Source organism: Neophocaena asiaeorientalis, unplaced genomic scaffold (assembly GCF_003031525.2).
Source record: "Neophocaena asiaeorientalis asiaeorientalis breed wild unplaced genomic scaffold, Neophocaena_asiaeorientalis_V1.1 scaffold184, whole genome shotgun sequence".
Taxonomy (NCBI): Eukaryota; Metazoa; Chordata; class Mammalia; order Artiodactyla; family Phocoenidae; genus Neophocaena; species Neophocaena asiaeorientalis.
Genome location: NW_020185325.1, coordinates 1,901,868 through 1,920,065, shown reverse-complemented (window position 1 = coordinate 1,920,065; position 18,198 = coordinate 1,901,868).

Here is an 18,198-nt window from a genome sequence, read left to right as displayed (position 1 = left end):
CTCACAGGGCTTAGATACCTGGGGTACACCTGAGAGCGGAGTGTTTTCCATGGAAATTAAAGACGCCAAGAGGTATAGATTCTTCATTGACAAATGCTGAAGACTGAGGAGATGAAACAGTTCTTTGTTTAAGGCTGAGCATGGGATAAAGCAGATTAAATCAAATGCATTGGCTGTGATTTCTTGCACTCCACACCAAGTGGGACTGTCATAGTCAGACATGCCAGAACAGCAGTGTCAAGGGGCAGCTGTTGATGTCAGATGCAAAGGAAGACATCTCCACATCCAGTGAAATAAGACAAGCCTGTTTTCAGGGACCACAATGGCCCAATTCCCTTCCTATCCCTTATGGGGCTACCCTGCAGATTTCCTCCTTATCTTTCAAAGTTCCAGAAATACACAGTAATGACCGTAGCCCGTCAGGGACTGTTTTTCCAGCTTGAATCCAGTAATCAAAGGCATCTGACCCATGCTGTTTGATTTCCCAGTCTCCTTACCATCATCAAAGGCATACCAGTAGAAAAAAAAAAACAAAGTACCTTCAAACCTTCATTCCATTTCTCTTTGCAAACAGAATGTCAATTTCATTCATGGTTCCACTCCTCATGAAAGACAGATTCCTCAGTTTTGTGTCCATCCTGATTACTCACTGTTTACTTTGCCTGGGACAAGACTAAAGGTGGAGGGCTGCAGTGTAGTCTGCTTCTGGCCAATAACATTGTAATGGAATAATCCCTAATGAGGGAGATAAATACAAATAATGCAAGAAACTATAGGAAATGAATGTGAGCATCTCTCTTTTTCTCACACACACAAACACACATATACCACACCCAGTACTCTAGAAGACCCGAGGAAGAGAAATTAAGTCTGCCAGGGAACATTGTTGCAAGTCCAGGAAAGCAGAACAGAGGTGGTGACATCAGAGCCAGACCTTCAGACCTTGAAGGGTGAATGGGAAGTTTTTTTCTAAATGGGGAGAAGAGGGAACAGCATATGTAAAATCACCAAGTGAAGGCATGTTTGGTAGAAAGGGAGGACTAATTTGGCTAGAAGAGTGTGACATAGGGCAAGTGACAGGGAATTAAGTTGCAAAGGTGGACTGAACCTAGATTTGAAAGAATCCTAAATGCCCTCCTTACAGATCTGGACTTATCTTCAAGCCATGGAGAGCCAATGAAGACTTTTAAACAAAGTGTCTGAGAATATAGGTTTTACTGCCACAATTAAGGCCAAAATAATAGTGTCTTAAATAATACGGAAGTTTATTTCTCTCTTAAACAGAGTTCCAAGCATAAGTAACCCAGTGCTGATAGAGCAGCCTCATGCTTTGGGAGTTCCAGGCCTCTTGTATCCTGTTGCACTGACATCCTGAACAGGTATCCTAAAATGCTTGATCCAGCCCCCATGGTCACATCTGCGTCCCAGCAGGGAAAGGAGAAAGGGGCAGAAGAGGACATAATCCTTTCCTTTTTAAGTCCATAAACTGGAACTTTCACCCATCAATCCATGTCCCCTTGGACAGAATCTAGTCACATGGCTGGACCTAACTACCAGGGAAGCAGGGAAATGGATTCTTCAGCTAAATAGCAACCTCACCTGACAAAGAATGAAATGATTGAAACTGTGTTTGAGAAACATCCTTTTAAAAAGTGAGTAGAGTGTCTGGAGGGCAGGAGGAGATCCATTAGAAGAACATCACACAGTGTAGATGTGGGCTGATGAATGTAATTAAAGCAGTGACGGTAGAAACAGCGACGAGGAAGACAACGACGCAGGCCAGACATCAGAGAGACTCAGCAGCTGGCATATCCAGGATCAAGGCCAGTGTTGCCAAAAGCACGGCTTCCGTCTACTTTACTGAATTGCCCCACTGAGCAGCAGCCTGAGAACAGCCGCTTCAGGCAAATCCTCTTTCGTGATCCCATGGTAACTGACATTCTCTTTGGTCACCGGGAGCCCACTGGCTGTCCTCTGTGCTCAGTATCACGGTGCCCTCCTGAGCCTAAAGCAGCATGTGGGGCTCGGGCTTGCTTGATGAGCAGGTTGAACCGAGGCAGTAATTAGTGGTAGGATTTCCATGCGCATCGCCTTTGGGGCTCTTCACTCTACAGAGTGATTCGAGCCGAACTGTTATTTTTCAAACTGACGGTACCACACACTGTGGATTATGAACTGATAAAGCCCGTTGTTCACGTTCTTGGGTGGATAGAGAGGAAAGCACGACCTTCGTCTGATGGTTCCTAAGATCTCAATTAAGCACGTTCATTCATGTTTCACTGTTAATGTTATTTGACCAGAAGTCAGGATTTCTTTCGCCCTCTATGTGTGTATGAACATCAGAATTTAGAACACAGTTACATTAAAGGGGTTATCTACTTTCACATAACTTTTCACACACTTAGTGTGTATTTTTATAACCAATGTGTTTACATTCACAATTGAGTTATTTTGACATCGCAAACAGAAATTGATCTTATTTAAACATCAGATATTACTAAATACATAGAGAAGCTGACACTCAGAGAGGACTTCTCCCTCGTGTAGAGCTTAACCCCTCTCATCCCTGTGTGAACAGTTCCTGTTGCCACTATTTCTAAGGCAATAGCTGGGCTAGTTTGGCTCGAAAGGCTTTCGTATCTCTGATTTTCTATTGAATCTGCCCCCTAGGACTAGTATATCCTTCCTCACTTTTTTTTTTTTAAATCAGGAAGCATCCTACACATCCTTAAAGGCTTACCCTACTGTCACAGTCTCAGTCAACTAAGGCTGCTATAACAAATATACCATACACTGGGTACCTTAAACAATAAACGGTTCTCACAGTTCTGGAGGCCAGAAAGTCCAAGATGAAGATGCTGGCACTTGTAGTGTCTGGTGAGGAAGAGGGTCCTCAACAGGCATTGCAGATGTCTCTCGTATCCTCATACAACCGAGAGCAGAGACGGAGGAAACACATTCCCTTGGGTCTCTTCTTATGAGGGCACGCATCCCATTCATGAGGGCTCCATTCTCATGACCTAATTACCCACTTCTCACAGGCCCCAACTCCTAATACCATTATATTAGTGGTTAGGATGTCAGCGTATGAATTTGGAGGTGACACAAATATTTAGTCCATAGCAGTCACCTTATCTTTATGTCAGGCAGATTGAAGGTCCAGGAGGATGGAGCAAATATAATTTCTAACCTCACTGTTCTTTGAATTCCTCTTGTCTACTATTTCCTTCATGTCATTAAAGATAGCTCCTCAATTTTCAAGACCTGTCAGCAACAAGATACATTATTCCTTTGATATTTTAAGCTTTAAAATCTCACTCTCTCACCACAATCTCCCACTTGTCAGGATCTCTTACCGCCTCACTCTCCTACAATTGCTGTCTATTCTCTTTCAAACCTTCCTTCCCTATACTGAGGGGGTTCATCCTCACTAATCTAGATCTTACCTGCCCAGCATTCTTGACTTCCAAAACAAATATTTATTGAGTGCCTGGCACGTAGTAGATAGAAATAAGACTGAAAAATTATTCTTTCCTCCTGTTTTACCACATGCTTCCAGCATACTGATCCTGCAAGTATCTAACCTTCAACCAAGCCCAAACATTTCCTCTTCAGAGCCTGTATATGGATTGATGTCACCCCAGAGGAATGTGACAGTGCTATACAGTTTGCTGCTATGACAAATCCTCCATCTCCAATTCCCTGTGGACTCATAACACGGTGTTGTTCAGTAATCTCTTTGCCTCTCATTGGCCAGCTCCCTTTCCTGTGCCCCACAGTAGTGATCTAAATCTAAACCATTATCACTTTCCTCTGTTCTTCAGCCCCATCAAGGGCCCCTCACTCAGAACAGAGAAGATCAAGGTTATGACAGCTCCCTCACCCAGCTCCATCTGAGCCCAGCACACGGCAGCCTCCCTCCCTTTCACTCTCAGAAGCAGCACTGCTATTGGCCGAAACCAGCCCTTCCTTCTCTGTTCTAAATATATAGACATCAAACTCACCTGCATTCCTCTTTGTCCCTCTACCACTCCTTTTCTTTATTTTTCCTCTCTCCTGATCTTAAAATTCTTGGCACTGTAAACTGAAAAGACATTTGTGTGTGTGTGAGAGAGAGACAGAGATAGAGAGATACAGAGAAAGAACTTTAATTACCAAATTCTTTGAAAGATATACACGTATATCTATTTCCCAACTGAGTCCTACATCAACATTAAACTGGGCTCTGTCTCTACCACTCCTCTATCTATGACCATCCCTCTATCAATGACTGCAATCATTATCAAATCCAAACTTTAAATATTTAGCAGGTTTGACTAATCCTGTCATAAACTTTGTACATGGATTTTCATTTACCAAATGATTATTCCTCTGAAAGCTTATAATTCACTAATTAAACAAGTATCTATTGACTGCCTGGGCAATATTTTGGATGGTGGACAGAGCAGTGATCAAGAGACCCCTGGCTTGGGATGCAAGGATTTTTCAAACTCCACAAATCAATCAATGTGAACACCACATTAACAAACTGAAGAATAAAACCCCTATGATCATCTAAATAGATGCAGAAAAAGCCTTTGATAAAGTTCAACATCCATTTATGATAAAAACTTCCCAGTATGTGGGCATAGAAGAAACATTTCTCAACATAATAAAGTCCATATATGAAAAACCCACAGATAACATCATACTCAATGGTGAAAAATTGAAAGCATTTCCTCTAAGATCAGGAACAAGAAAAGGATGCCCACTTTTGCCATTTTTATTCAACATAGTTTTACAAGACTTTGCCACCGCAGTCAGAGAAGAAAAAGAAATAGAAGAAATCCACATTGGAAAGGAAGAAGTAAAACTGTCACTGTTTGTAGAAGACATGATACTATACATAGAAAATCCTAAAAATGCCACAGGAAAACTACTAGAGCTCATCAATGAATTCAGCAAATTTGCAGGATACAAAAATAGTATACAGAAATCTGTTCCATTTCTATACACTAACAATGAAATATCAGAAAGAGAAAGTAAAGAAACATTCTCATTTACCATGGAATCAAAAAGAATAAAATACCTAGGAGTAAACCTACCTAAGGAGACAAAAACCTGTACTCTGAAAGTCATAAGACATTGATGAAAGAAACTGAAGACGACACAAACAGATGGAAAGACATACCACGTTCTTGGATTGGAAGAATCAATATTGTTAAAATGACCATACTACCTAAGGCAATCTACAGATTCAGTGTGATCTCTATCAAAATACCAATGGCACTTTTCACAGAAGTAAAACAAAACATTTTAAAATTTGTATGAAAACACAAAAGACCCCGAATACAAAAACAATCTTGAGAAGGATGAACAGAGCTGGAGGAATCACACTCCCTGGCTTCAGACTATATTACAAAGGTACAGTAATCAAAACAGTATGGTACTGGCACAAAAACAGACACATAAATCAATGGAACAGGATAGAAACCCAGAAATAAACCCACACACTTATGGTCAATTAATCTACAACAAAGGAGGCAAGAATATAAAATGGAGAAAAGACAGTCTTTCAATAAGTGGTGCTGGGAAAACTGGACAGCTACTTGTAAAAGAATGAAATTAGAACATTCTCTAACACTACATAGAAACAGAAACTCAAAATGGATTAAAGACCTAAATATAAGGCTGGATACTATAAAACTCCTAGAGGAAAACATAGGCAGAACACTCTTTGACATAAATTGTAGCAATAATTTTTTTTCAATACATCTCCTAGAGTAATTGAAAGAAAAGCAAAAATAAACAAATGGGACCTAATTAAACTGACAAGATTTTGCACAGCAAAGGAAACCACTGACAAAATGAAAAGACAACCTACTGGATAAGAGATGATATTTTCAAATAATATGACTGATAAGGGGTTAATATCCAACATATATAAATAGCTAATACAACTCATCATCACAAAAACAAACAGCTAGATTAAAAAAATGGGCAGAAGAACTGAATAGACATTTTTCCAAAAAGGAAATGCAGACAGCCAACAGGTACATGAAAAGATGCTCAACATTACTAATCATCAGGGAAATGCAAATCAAAACCACAATTAGATATCACCTCACACCTGTCGGAATGGCTATCATCAAAAAGAACACAAATAACAAATGTTGGCGAGGATGTAGAGAAAAGGGAACACTCCTACACTGTTGGTAGGAATATAAAGTGGTGCAGCCACTGTGGAAAACAGTATGGAGGTTTCTCAAAAAACTAAAAATTAAAAAAAAAAACAACCTAAAAATAGAACTACCATATGACCCAGCAATTCCACTCCTGAGTATATATCCAACAAAAACAGAAACACTAACTCGAAAAGATACATGCACCCCAATGTTCATAGCAGCATTTTTTACAGTTCCCAAGGTAAGGAAGTAGCGAAAGTGACCATCAACAGATGAATGGATAAAGAAGAGGTGGTATATATATACACAATGGAATACTACCCAGTTATAAAAAAAGAATGAAATTTTGCTATTTGCAGCAACATGGATGGACATGGAGGGCATTATGTTAGGTGAAATAAGAGAAAGACAAATACTGTATAACATCACTTATATGTGGAAACTAAAAAATACAACAGACTAGTGAATAAAACAGAAAAGAAGCAGACTCACAGATACAGAGAACAAACTAGTGGTTACCAGTAGGAAGAGGGAAGTGGGGAGAGTGAATATAGGAGTAGGGGATTTTTAAAAAAGGGTTATTATGAGATTATATGAAATCATGTGTGAGAAACTTTGGGAAACTGTAAGCACTATAGAATTTAAAGAATCCTTCATTCAAAAAAAAGTTAAAAAAATAATAAAAAGAGACCCCTTGCCTTCACTGGGCTTAATTCTAATGGAATTCCATTATATTACTGACAGCAAGTTGTTACTATTGGTTTTTAAGTTGTTTTGGAGACTTGTCTATATTAGTCAAGGTTCTCCAAAGAAACAGAACTAACAGAAAGTGTGTATATAGAGAGATTTATTTTAAGGAATTGGCTCACGTAATTGTGGGGACTTAGCAAGTCCCAAATCTGCAGATTAGACAGGCAGGCTGTAGGGCCAGGGAAGAGTCAATGTTGCAGTTCAGGTTCATTCTTCTGGATGAGTTTTCTCTTCTTGCAGGGAAGCCAGTCTTTTTTTTTTTTTTTTTCCCCTTTATTTCTTTCATTATGCCTTTGATTTCTCCTTTTTTTAACTTTAATAGATCTTTATTGGAGTATAATTGTCTCACAATACTGTGTTAGTTTCTGTTGCACAGCAAAGCAAATCAGCCATATGCATACATGTGTCCCCATATCCCCTCCTGCTTAGGCCTCCCTCCCATCCTCCCTATCCCATCCCTCTAGGTCATTGCAAATCACTGAGCCGATCTTCCTGTGCTATGCTGCTGCTTCCCACCATCCAACTATTTGACATTCAGTAGTGTATATATGTTGATGCTACTCTCACTTTGCCTCACCTTCCTGCTCCCACCCCATGTCCTCAAGTCCATTCTCTATGTCTACCTCTTTATTCCTACCCTGCAACTAGGTTCATCAGTACCATTGTTTTTTCTTTTTTAGATTCCATATATATGTGTTAGCATATGGTATTTGTTTTTCCCTTTCTGACTTACTTCACTCTGTATGACAGACTCTAGGTCCATCCACCTCACTACAAATAACTCAATTTTGTTTCTTTTTATGGCTGAGTAATATTCCATTGTATATATGTGCCACATCTTCTTTATCCATTCATCTGTCGATGGACACTTAGGTTGCTTCCATGTCCTGGCTATTGTAAATAGTGCTGCAATGAACACGGTGGTACATGTCTCTTTTTGAATTATGGTTTTCTCAGGGTATATGCCCAGTAGTGGGATTGCTGGGTCATAAGGTAGTTCTAGTTTTAGTTTTTTAAGGAACCTCCATATTGTCCCCCATAGCGGCTGTACCAATTTACATTCCCAGCAACAGTGCAAGAGGGTTCCCTTTTCACCACACCATTTCCAGCATTTATTGTTTGTAGATATTTTGATAATGGCCATTCTAACTGGTGTGAGGTGATACCTCATTGTAGTTTTGATTTGCCTTTCTCTAATGATTAGTGATGTTGAGCACCTTTTCATGTGCCTCTTGACCATCTGTATGTCTTCCTTGGTGAAATGTCTATTTAGGTCTTCCACCCATTTTTTAACTGGATTGTTTTTTTGATATTGAGCTCCATAGGCTGTTTGTATATTTTGGAGATTAATCCTTTGTCTGTTGTTTCATTTGAAGATATCTTCTCTCATTCAGATGGTTGTCTTTTTGTCTTGTTTACGGTTTCCTTTGCTGTGCAAAAGCTTTTAAGTTTAATTAAGTCCCATTTGTTTATTTTTGTTTTTATTTCCGTTATTCTAGGAGGTGGGTCCTAAAAGATCTTGCTGTGGTTTATGTCAGAGTGTTTTTCCTGTTTTCCTCTATGAGTTTTAGAGTGTATGGTCTTACATTTAACTCCTTAATCCATTTGGAATTTATTTTTGTGTATGGTGTTAGGTAGTGTTCTAATTTCATTATTTTACATGTAGCTGTCCACTTTTCCCAGCACCATTTATTGAAGTGGCTGTCTTTTCTCCATTGTATGTTCTTGCCTCCTTTGTCATAAATTAGGTGCCCATATGTGCATGGATTTATCTCTGGGCATTCTATCCTGCACCATTGATCTATATTTCTGTTTTTGTGCCAGTACCATACTGTCTTGATTACTGTAGCTTTGTGGTATAGTTTGAAGTTGGGGAGACTGATTCCTCCAACTCCATTTTTCTTTCTCAAGCTTACTTTGGCAGACTTCTCTGGTTGCTCAGTGTTTAAGAATCTGCCTGCCATTGCAGGAGACACAGGTTTGAGGCCTGGTCCCTGGTCTGAGAAGATCCCACATGCCACAGAGCAACTAAGCCCTTGCGCCACAACTACTGAACCTGCGTTCTAGAGCCCACAAGCCACAACTACTGAGCCCTCGTGCTACAACTACTGAAGCCCGAGTGCCTAGAGCCCATGCTCCACAATGAGAGAAGCCACCGCAATGAGAAGCCAGAGCACCTCAATGAAGAGTAGCCCCCACTTGCCACAACTAGAGAAAGCCTGTGCGCAGCAACGAAGACCCAATGCAGCCAAAAAAAAAAAAAAAAAGACTGCTTTGGCTATTCAGGGTCTTTTGTGTTTCCATACGAATTGTAAACGTTTTTGCTCTAATTCAGCGAAGAATGCCATTGGTAGTTTGATAGGGAGTGCATTGAATATGTAGATTCATTTGGGTAGTATACTCATTTTCACAATATTGATTCTTCCAATCCAAGAACATGGTATATTTCTCCATCTGTTTATGTCATCTTTGACTTCTTTCATCAGTGTTTTATAATTTTCTGAGTACAAGTCTTTTGCCTCCTTAGGCAGGTTTATTCCTAGGTATTTTATTCTTTCTGTTGCAGTGGTGAATGGGAGAGTTTCCTTAATTTCTTTTTCTGATTTTTCATTGTCGGTGTATGGGAATGCCAGAGATTTCTGTGCATTAATTTTATATCCTGCAACCTTACCAAATTCATTGATTAGTTCTAGTAGTTTTCTGGTGGCATCTTTAGGATTCTCTATGTATAGTACCATGTCATCTACAAATAATGACAGTTTTACTTCTTCTTTTCCAATCTGTATTATGCTCCGGACACACAGGCTCAGCAGCCATGGCTCATGGGCCCAGCCGCTCCGTGGCATGTGGGATCTTCCTGGACCGGGGCACGAACCCGTGTCCCCTGCATTGGCAGGTGGACTCTCAACCACTGCACCACCAGGGAAGCCCCTGTTTGCTAGGATTTTGTTCAGGATTTTTACATCTATGTTCATCAGTGATATTGGTCTATATTTTTCTTTTTTTGTGGTATCTTTTTCTGGTTTTGGTATCAGGTGATGGTGGCTTCCTAGGATGAATTTGGGAATGTTTCTCCCTCTGCAATTTTTTGGAAGACTTTGAGGAGGACGGGTGTTAGCTCTTCTCTAAATGTTTGCTAGAATTCACCTGTGAAGCCATCTGGTCCTGGACTTTTGTTTGTTGGAAGATTTTAAATTATGGTTTCAATTTCATTACTTGTGATTGGTCAGTTCATATTTTCTAATTCTTCCTGATTCAGGCTTGGAAAATTGTACCTTTCCAAGAATTTGTCCATTTCTTCACAGTTGTCCATTTTATTGGTATACAGTTGTTTGTAGTAGTCTCTTATAATTCTTTGTATTTCTGCAGTGTCTGTTGTGATTTTTCATTTCTAATTTTATTGATTTGTGTCCTCTCCCTTTGTTCTTGATGAGTCTAGCCAAGGGTTTATCAATTTTGCTTATCTTCTCAAACAACCAGCTTTTAGTTTTACTGATCTTTGCTATAGTTTTCTTCATTTCTATTTCATTTATTTCTGTTCTGATCTTTATGATTTCTTTCCTTGTACTGACTTTGGGCTTTCTTGTTCTTCTTTCTCTAGCTGTTTTAAATGTAGGGTTAGATTGTTTATTAGAGATTTTTCTTGTTTCTTGAGGTGAGATTGAATTACTATAAACTTCCCTCTTAGAACTGCGTTTGCTGTGTCCCATAGGTTTTGGGTCATCATGTTTTCGTTGTCATTTGTTTCCTTGTATTTTTTTATTTCTTCTTTGATTTCTTCAGTGATCTCTTGGTTGTTTAGTAGTGCACTGTTTAGCCTCCATGTATTTGTGTTTTTTACAGTTTTTTTCCAGTAATTGATTTCCAATCTCATAGTATTGTTGTCAGAAAAGATGCTTGATATGAGGCTTGATTTGTGACCCAAGATGTGATCTATCCTGGAGAATGTTCTGTGTGCACTTGAGAAGAAAGTGTACTCTGCCACTTTTGGGTGGAATGCTCTGTAAATATCAATTAAATCTATCTGGTCTCTTGTGTCATTTAAAGCTTGTGTTTCCTTATTTATTTTCATTTTGGATGATGTGTCCATTGGTGAAAGTGGGGTGTTAAAGTTCCCTACTATTATTGTGTTGTCTATTTCTCCTTTCATGGTTGTTAGCATTTGCCTTATGTATTGAGGTGCTCCTGTGTTGGGTGCATAAACAGTTATAATTGTTATATCTTCTTCATGGATTGATCCTTTCATCATTATGTAGTGTCCCTCCTTATCTCTTGTAACAGTCTTTATTTTAATGTCTATTTTGTCTGATATGAGTATTGCTCTTCCAGCTTTCTTTTGACATCCATTTTCATGGAATATCTTTTTCCATCCCTTCACTTTCAGTCTGTATGTGTCCTTGGGTGTGAAGTGGGTCTCTCGTAGACAGCATATATATTGGTCTTGTTTTTATATCCATTCAGTCAGTCTGTGCCTTTTGGTTGGGGCATTTAATTCATTTACATTCAAGGTTATTATTGATATGTATGTTCCTATTACCATTTTCTTAATTGTTTTGGGTTTGGTTTTGTGCGCCTTTTTCTTCTCTTGTGTTTCCCACCTAGAGAAGTTCCTTTAGCATTTGTTGTAAAGCTGTTTTGGTGGTGGGTGCTGAATTCTCTTAGCTTTTGCTTGTCTGAAACGCTTTTGACTTCTCCATCAAATCTGAATGAGATCCTTGCTGGGTAGAGTAATCTTGGTTGTAGGTTTTTTTCTTTCATCACTTTTAGTATATCCTGCCACTCGCTTCTGGTCTGCAGAGTTTCCACTGAAAAATCAGCTGATAATCCAATGGGGATTCCTTTGTATGTTATTTTTTGTTTTTCCCTTAATGCTTTTAATATTTTTTCTTTGAATTTAATTTTTGTTAGTCTGATTAACATGTGTCTTGGTGTGTTTTTCCTAGGGTTTATCCTGTATGGGACTCTCTGTGCTTCCTGGACTTGGGTGACTATTTCCTTTCCCATGTTAGGGAAATTTTCAACTATAATCTCTTCAAATATTTTCTCAGACCCTTTCTTTTTCTCTTCTTCTCCTGGGACCCCTATAATTCGACTGTTGGTGTGTTTAGTGTTGTCCCAGAAGTCTCTGAGATTGTCTTCAATTCTTTTCATTCTTTTTTCTTTATTCTGCTCCTCAACAGTTATTTCCACCATTTTGTCTTCCAGCTCACTTATTCATTCTTCTGCCTCAGTTATTCTGTTATTGATTCCTTCTAGTGTATTTTTCATTTCAGTTATTGTGTTGTTCATCTCTGTTTGTTTGTTCTTTAGTTCTATATCTTTGTTAAACATTTCTGGTATTTTCCCAATCCATGCCTCCATTCTATTTCTGAGATTCTGGATCATCTTTACTATCATTACTCTGAATTCTTTTTCAGGTAGGTTGCCTATTTCCTCTTCATTTATTTGGTCTTGTAGGTTTTTACCTTGCTCCTTCATCTGTGACATATGTTTTGCTGTCTCATTTTTTTTATTTTTATTTTTATGAGTGGGATGTGTTCCTGTGTTACTGGTTGTTTGGCCTGAGGCTTCCAACACTGGAGTTTGTAGGCTATTGGGTAGAGCTGAGTCCTGGTGCTGAGATGAGGAACTCCATGAGATCTCACTCCTTTGAATATTCCCTGGGGTCTGAGGTTCTCTGTTAGTCCAGTGATTCAGACTCAGAGCTCCCACTGCAGGAGCTTCGACCCGACCCCCGGCTCATGAACCAAGATGCCGCAAGCTGTGTGGCGCAACGAAAAAAAAAAAGAGAGAGAGAACAATAACAAAGTAAAAAATAAAATTAGGCTAGGAAACTAAGATATGTTAGAAAGAATATAAAAATAAAAATATAGATGAATCAACAACTGGAAAGTACTTCAGTGCCCCAATAGTAAAAAAGAGGAGGAGGGAAAAGAGAAAAAGAAAGGGGGGGAAAGGCCTTGGCTGTGTAGGTTAGGGCCTAAGCAAGGGTGTGGTTTGGGTGGTGGGTGGGGCCTACACTTAGGACCCACAGTGCTGGAGAAGGCCCTGGGGGCTGTGGCGGGGGTGAGGCTTAGGCTCAAGGAACAGAAAGGGCCGAGGTGTGCCCCCCACTCCTGGTCTTAGAGGAGAGGGGACCTCATCTGGGAGCCCAACAGGCTTCCTAGGCTCAAGTGGGCAGTGCAAGCGCCCTCCTCTCTTCTCCTGCTCCTCTGATCTGGGAGGGCCCCTCCTGCCTGCTTCTCCTGATCTCTCTGGCCTCCCTCCTATGTCGCCAAGGACCCATGCGACCTGGTGGGGGTTTTGGAGGGCAGGGGATCAGCCTGGGAGCTCAGCAGGCTCCCTGGGCCTGAGTGGGCGGAGCAATCCCCCTCCTCTCCTCTCCTGCTCCTTCCGCCTGCCTCTCCTGATCTCCCTGGCCTCAGGGGCACCGATCCCGTCTGGCCTCAACTTCTCCCTCCTCAGTCCCCCTATGTACTACCAGTTCACTTTGGGGTTCGTCCTGTCTCCTTGAGTGTCAGAGTCCCCCACCAGTAGCTGGCAGGCACCCTGGTTGTGGGGAGACACTAACTCCACAACTTCCCACACCACCATCTTGACTCTGCCTCCAGTCTTTTTCTATTAAGACCTTCAAGTGTTTGGATGAGGTCCACCCACATTATGAAGGTTTATTCAAAATCTATTGACTTAAATGTTAACCTCATCTAAAAAAACCTTCACAGAAATATACAGAACAATGTTTGAACAAATATATGGGTACTGTGGCTTAGCCAGGTTGATCCATAAATTTAACCATCACAAGTTCACCTCTTGTCAACTTGGCATCTAAACACATCTCCTTAAACCACACTTAATCTTCAAATAAAGACAAGGTCATCATACTTCCACCTAACACGATACAAGTATCCCTCATACAACTGAAAACACACTGAACTTTTCCTCAGAAGAGGAGGTAAAGCACTTGGGTAATGTTTACTCTCTCCTTGATATCTCATAACTTAAATACTATGATGTAAAACTAATAATACTTAAATACTATGATATAAAGCTAATACATCTTGTTACATGGTAAAGAAATTTAAAAAGGAAGAAGATAAATGTATTTGCTTAATTTGTGTGTGTGTGTATATACAAACATATTCACAACAAAATAAGGAATAAATTCTCATGAAAATTACAGTCCTCATTTCTGTAACTGGTCATGTGGTCATAAATGGTATTTATAACAACCTTCCACTACTCAATCTGTATTGCCTTTGCCCTCAGCAAGTACATCAGATGGTGTAATTCTCTCCTGGTGTGATGACCCAAACTTTCATTCTTGAAGGGTCTAGGACATTAGTAATCCTGCCTGAATTGAGTCATAGTTTTTCATTGATTTTAATCACAAGCCATGGTACTACCAAGAGATACTCTAAAGGATCTCCTGTATTCCACACTTACTCTTTCTTACTTCCACTGTAGAGTAGTACTCCAGTTTCCCTTTGGTAGTCATGATCAATCACTCTAGCCAACAGAGTAACTCCTTTCTTTGTCTGTTGATTCAAAGGAATGAGAAGCCCAAAGTGGCCAGGAGACAGTCATAAATTCCAATTCAATGGAATCATTGTGTGTCTCCTGGTGGAAGCATTCCTCCTTTTGGAACTAAGATCTGTAGGCAAGCAGAGCATAAACTTACAGAAACAGGAAGCAATAATGTTGGTAGTGTGTTACTAAGGGTAATAGTGAATGGTACCACCTCCATTTCCACCCCTTGATTCTGGGACCTGTGAATCCTGGCTATGGGAGAAACAGCACCAGATATTGGATGCTGACTCAGAGCATATACAGCCTTCTAGAGAACCTGGCCCCTGTTCTGCAAGGTATTTCCACCTAGCTGGTGTTTTAACTGAGTCTTCAAAATGCCATTCCACCATTCTACCAAACCAGCTGCTTTAGGATGTCAGGGACATGATAAAACCAATGACTTCCATAAGCACTGGCCCAATGCCACATCCTACCTTTTGATAATCGATTCCATTTTTTCACAGTAGTTTTGGTCTTACTCCAACCTTTTTTTTTCAACTTGAAAGTTATGTAGTTGGATAAATGCACTTACTATCTCAACACTGCACTAAATTTTGTGAATCTCAAGGAAACGGAATAAGGTGATTTATACCACAACAAGAAGAAACCAAGTATTTGGAATAATAGAGTTCATTGAGCTCTTTTGAATAGAAACAGCTTAAGTTAGTCAGGAGATATGACTTTAAATTCCATAACCAGGCAGCTTAAAGACCCTCCATATTTATCTTCCGTAAAATATGAATTCTGAGGAGTTCCTCCAAGTCACCATACCATTTTGAATGCAAATTGGGTTTAATAAATAAAATAAATAAAAATCATGGGGTATCCAGGTTCTTTCACATACTATTTTATCACAAACAGAAATAAAATGTATGCTGTTTAAAATCATTAAATCACTTGCATTAAATAGTCTAATTTATTCATAAAAGACAATCATTGTGTAACTACAGGAAAAGAATCTGTTGACACACTACCTTTTGCTCAGAGAAAATTTTAATTCTAAAGGTCACATTCTTTAAATATTTTCTGTGAACTAAATGCAGACTTTTATGAACCAAAGCAAATTAACAGAACCTCTGACGTGAGCAAAAATAATCTGTAAACTGAGATTTTAACCACAGGGTGTGTGCAGTATATACCTATAAATACAGAGTAAGGAATATGAACTGCAAAATAAAATAAACTCACTGTGACAGAAAGAAACTTGCATGAAGACTTACACAAAGACATTTTAGATGTTAACCACTGAGGTACTTTTGCCTAGAGGGTTAGCCACAAATATTTTCCACTTAGCCACAAGATGTGTGTGTGTGTGTGTGTGTGTGTGTGTGTGTGTGTGTGTGTGTGTACACATCTTGAGATAGAGAAAGAATCAGAAGAAAAAGACAAGAAGTTATCTAATAAAAGTATTGGATCTGTTTCCCTTTCAATATAATAGTAAAAACAAAAATTTAAAAATATCTAAAAGGCAGCTTATTACTGTCTCTATTTCATAAATGGCAATGAAGCATGACAGGGGAAAGTCTTGATGAAGATCATAGAGCCTTTTGTTGTTGGAAAGGGAACTGAATTCAGGTCACCTAACTGCAACTGCCCCAGACTTTATCCTTCCACTGACACTTGAATATTATGAAAGATGGAATAAGAGAAAGCCCCAAAGCTCACTGAACTAAAGTCAACAGCTGTTAACCAATCATTAGTTTAATGAGAAAATGTTACATTTCATGGGAAGTCTGTTTTCAAATTTCATATAACATTTCCAAAAATCTGGCCTTCAGGTTTCTTCCTTTCTTGCTCTGCAGGGTGAGATAGCTTATCCCAGAACCCGGCAGGAAGTGAGCCCTGCCCTGGTACCTGCCTGGCCTCTACTTCTGCCTTAGCAGGCATCAGCTTTCCCTGCGAATTAGCAAGATTCCCACTCAAGCAGCCATTCTATTACTTTTGAGCCTAATTTTGTGTGACTTCCAGAAATTAAATGTAGATATTACAGACATGATTTGACATTAAACATCCTATGGACTTCCAAGCAAAATATTCAGAGGATATAAATTGCAGATGTATGACTATGGAAAAGCATGCTTGACATGTAGGTTAGGTTGGACATGTGGTCCAAGGGATTAGATTTACTGAAGGAGCTAGTCTCTTGTTAGTTTCCTAACAAGGAGAAGTTTGAGGATTCTATTAAAAAACAAACAAACAAACAAAACAACTTCTCAGTGAAATGCAACAAAGTTTCATTTATTGTATTTCATATAATAATGTGTCTATAGAAGGCCAAAATGAACATTTCAGCGTTTCTGTTCACATCTTTTTCACACATTGCCAATGGTTTTGATTTTTCTCCTGGCTGATTTGTGTGGTTGCATTATCAGGTTATCAGTATTTATCACGCCTATAATAATTCAACGATTCCTTCAGCCATAAAAAAGTATGAAATAGGGAAGAGCTTCAAATTGGCGGAAGAGTAAGACGTGGAGATCATCTTCCTCCCCACAAATACATCAGAAATACATCTACATGTGGAGCAACTCCTACAGAACACCTACTGAACGCTGGCAGACCTCAGACCTCCCAAAAGGCAAGAAACTCCCCACGTACCTGGGTAGGGCAAAAGAAAAAAGTAAAAACAGAGACAAAAGAATAGGGATGGGACCCTCACGAGACTTTCTTGTCGCTTTGTTTCCTGGTGCGCGAGGAGACGAGATTAAGAGCGCCTCTTAAAGGAGCTCCAGAAATGGGTGTGAGCCACGGCTATCAGGGCGGACACCAGAGACAGGCATGGGATGCTAAGGCTGCTGCTGCCGCCACCAAGAAGCCTGTGTGCGAGCACAGGTCACTCTCCACACCTCCCTTCTGGGGACCCTGTGCAGCGCACTACTGCCAGGGTCCCGGGATCCAGGGACAACTTCACAGGGAGAACGCACAGTGCGCCTCGGGCTGGTGCAACATCACGCCGGCCTCTGCCGCCACAGGCTCGCCCCGCACTCCATGCCCCTCCCTCCCCCCGGCCTGAGTGAGCCAGAGCCCCCGAAATCAGCTGCTTCCTTTAACCCCGTCCTGTCTGAGCAAAGAACAGACGCCCTCAGGCGACCTACATGCAGAGGCAGATCCAAATCCAAAGCTGAACCCCGTGAGCTGTGCGAACAAAGAAGAGAAAGGGAACTCTCTCCCAGCAGCCTCAGGAGCAGCGGATTAAATCTCCACAATCAACTTGATGTACCCTGCATCTGTGGAAAACCTGAATAGACAACGAATCATCCCAAATTGAGGAGGTGGACTTTGGGAGCAAGGATATATGTATATTTTTTTCCCTTTTTCTCCTTTTCCGTGTGGAGGACAGGCACTTGGCACTCCAGCCAGGGGTCAGGGACGTGCCACTGAGGTGAGGGAGCCAAATTCAGGACACTAGTCCACAAGAGACCTCCCAGCTCCACATAATATCAAACAATGAAAATCTCCCAGAGACCTCCAACTCAATGCCAAGACCCAGCTTCACTCAATGATCAGCAAGCTACAGTGGACACCCTATGCCAAACAACTAGCAAGACAGGAACACAACACCATCCATTAGCACACAGGCTGCCTAAAATCATAATAAGGCCAAAGACACACCAAAACATACCACCAGACATGGACCTGGCCACCAGAAAGACAAGATCCAGCCTCATCCACCAGAACACAGGCACTAGCCCCCTCCACCAGGAAGCCTACACAACCC